The sequence below is a fragment of the Papaver somniferum genome, chromosome 1, assembly GCF_003573695.1.
Source record: "Papaver somniferum cultivar HN1 chromosome 1, ASM357369v1, whole genome shotgun sequence".
Taxonomy (NCBI): Eukaryota; Viridiplantae; Streptophyta; class Magnoliopsida; order Ranunculales; family Papaveraceae; genus Papaver; species Papaver somniferum.
Window position 1 is genome coordinate 4075090 of NC_039358.1, and position 3546 is coordinate 4078635.

A 3546-nucleotide genomic window follows, 5' to 3' on the forward strand; every position below is an offset into this window, starting at 1 on the left:
GACTAATTTATATTAATTAAGATTAATTACCATTCCTCCACCACTCAACATTTCTATCGATGGCTCCCTTTAATTTCAGCACCGTTGCACACAATTACGACATTTTTTGGGCAAACCTCTCCATGACAAAAACCTCTTTGTTGCAATTCTTTTAACACATTTTCTACCGGACTGTAACAACAAAGATGAGATTAGTGCATTTTTCAAATAACATACTCAGTCAAATCTGTTAGATTATTAAAATTATTAAAGAATTTATACAAAATAAAATTAATGAACGAATTTATAACTATACCCCTCACTTTAGAAACATTTATAAATTAATTGGGAAGATATTGTCTTATACAGTCAAACATATGATATTTTTATATTATAAAGTTTGTTAAAATATGGTCTTATATAGTCAAACATATGTAAGTATCAAACATCAATTGGAGGATCATCTTCAATTTCATCTAACGCTTCTTATGTTTTTTTTTCCTTGATAAGTTAAAAAAATAAAAAACATTTCTATTGCTTCCACGATCATATGCCCATCACCTAACGCTTGAGCTGACCAGAATTTCATGTTTAAAATCCTGGAGCCTGAAGGCCAAATAAATGTCCATAGAGGTCCAACTGAATCTATAATATACTAATATGATAAGCTTAGAAATTCGATCACACCACACGAAAAAATTAAGTTCATCATCAGACAATAGTTTAAGAGTTACGAAATCAAAGAGAGCACACAGAAAAACCAACAAAAATGGAAACCGCAAACTCCTACTATCAGTTTCCATTTCCTCGCATGCGATTAAATTAAAGTCGATCTGCAACCACCGCACTCGGAACGATTAAATAGTCATCAAAGAAGTCGTGATGGACCAGACCACTGGTTCCGTCAAATTCTTCCTCTACGGCTGTGAAGCATTGAATGAGGAATTGTTGATTCAATCCTCAAAAAGTTTGGTAGTATCCCTCACCGGTCACCCCGAAATGTTTCTGCGAAGGATTTTTGTTGTTGAATGAAACACTAATAATAATAACAAAAAAACAAATAATTTATTTTATTTTAATATATAAAGAGAAGAAATAATACATGTATGAGGGTATCACTTGTGGCGCTGTGTTGACAAAAATGCCGTATAAATCCAAGAAAATGAATTGACCAAGTAAAGCTGTAATCCTTTACACGTTCCATAGCTTCAGCCTTGCATTCACGTGGCAAAGCAGCTTTCCAGTCGGTTATGGTGATATTACTGATTCTGTTGTATAACCGCTTATCTGAGGCCTTGATTTTTCTTTCTTTTTTGTGATAAGAATCAACATAATCATAAAGTTTACAGAAAAAGTTCACAGATCTTACGCCATTCCACCGATCTGGATGCTTTTTAAGACTAAAAGGATCCTCGAAATATGCAAACAACATTTTTTTGTTTCCGATTCTTGAGGGAAAAAAACACAAGGTAATCAGTAATGATGAATAAACAAACCAAAGTTTGTAGGAGATAGAGAAATAAGTCTAGCCATATATATTGCGATTAGAGAGAGTTATGATACCTATCAGATCCATCAAATCTTCGAGCAAAATCTGATCCCTCGATATAATTTGGAAATTCCGATAGAAAACAATTTACAATCTTCCCATAGCCGATAAAATCTGAAATAAAGAATATTTATTATAATATAATTTTAAATTATTGACTAATTTATATTAATTAAGATTAATTACCATTCCTCCACCACTCAACATTTCTATCGATGGCTCCCTTTAATTTCAGCACCGTTGCACACAATTACGACATTTTTTGGGCAAACCTCTCCATGACAAAAACCTCTTTGTTGCAATTCTTTTAACACATTTTCTACCGGACTGTAACAACAAAGATGAGATTAGTGCATTTTTCAAATAACATACTCAGTAAATCTGTTTAGATTATTAAAATTATTAAAGAATTTATACAAAATAAAATTAATGAACGAATTTATAACTATACCCCTCACTTTAGAAACATTTATAAATTAATTGGGAAGATATTGTCTTATACAGTCAAACATATGATATTTTATATTATAAAGTTTGTTAAAATATGGTCTTATATAGTCAAACATATGTAAGTATCAAACATCAATTGGAGGATCATCTTCAATTTCATCTAACGCTTCTTATGTTCTTTTTTTCCTTGATAAGTTAAAAAAATAAAAAACATTTCTATTGCTTCCACGATCATATGCCCATCACCTAACGCTTGAGCTGACCAGAATTTCATGTTTAAAATCCTGGAGCCTGAAGGCCAAATAAATGTCCATAGAGGTCCAACTGAATCTATAATATACTAATATGATAAGCTTAGAAATTCGATCACACCACACGAAAAAATTAAGTTCATCATCAGACAATAGTTTAAGAGTTACGAAATCAAAGAGAGCACACAGAAAAACCAACAAAAATGGAAACCGCAAACTCCTACTATCAGTTTCCATTTCCTCGCATGCGATTAAATTAAAGTCGATCTGCAACCACCGCACTCGGAACGATTAAATAGTCATCAAAGAAGTCGTGATGGACCAGACCACTGGTTCCGTCAAATTCTTCCTCTACGGCTGTGAAGCATTGAATGAGGAATTGTTGATTCAATCCTCAAAAAGTTTGGTAGTATCCCTCACCGGTCACCCCGAAATGTTTCTGCGAAGGATTTTTGTTGTTGAATGAAACACTAATAATAATAACAAAAAAACAAATAATTTATTTTATTTTAAATATAAAGAGAAGAAATAATACATGTATGAGGGTATCACTTGTGGCGCTGTGTTGAAATGAATTGACCAAGTAGAGATGTAATCCTTTACACGTTCCATAGCTTCAGCCTTGCATTCACGTGGAAAAACAGCTTTCCAGTCGGTTATGGTGATATTACTGATTCTGTTGTATAACCGCTTATCTGAGGCCTTGATTTTTCTTTCTTTTGTGATAAGCATCAACATAATCATAAAGTTTACAGAAAAAGTTCACAGATCTTACGCCATTCCACCGATCTGGATGCTTCTTAAGACTAAAAGGATCCTCGAAATATGCAAACAACATTTTTTTGTTTCCGATTCTTGAGGGAAAAAAACACAAGGTAATCAGTAATGATGAATAAACAAGCCAAAGTTTGTAGGAGATAGAGAAATAAGTCTAGCCATATATATTGCGATTAGAGAGAGTTATGATACCTATCAGATCCATCAAATCTTCGAGCAAAATCTGATCCCTCGATATAATTTGAAAATTCCGATAGAAAACAATTTACAATCTTCCCATAGCCGATAAAATCTGAAATAAAGAATATTTATTATAATATAATTTTAAATTATTGACTAATTTATATTAATTAAGATTAATTACCATTCCTCCACCACTCAACATTTCTATCGATGGCTCCCTTTAATTTCAGCACCGTTGCACACAATTACGACATTTTTTGGGCAAACCTCTCCATGACAAAAACAGAAGAAGTAATTTATAGGCTAAGTTCCATTATTTATTTTTGTTAAATTATTGAAAAAGTGTGGAGTAAATGT

The 3546-nt window shown here is 32.4% G+C and overlaps 1 long non-coding RNA gene across 1 annotated transcript; it reads right to left on the reverse strand.

Annotated features, from left to right (window-relative positions):
- Nucleotides 1–655: 655 nt before the first annotated feature.
- On the reverse strand, nt 656–1418 carry LOC113325098. Its single transcript, XR_003347976.1, has 2 exons — nt 1082–1418; nt 656–984 (listed from the first exon to the last, which is right to left on the reverse strand). It is a non-coding gene; the product is annotated as an uncharacterized LOC113325098 (long non-coding RNA).
- Between the last annotated feature and the right edge of the window lie 2128 nt (nt 1419–3546).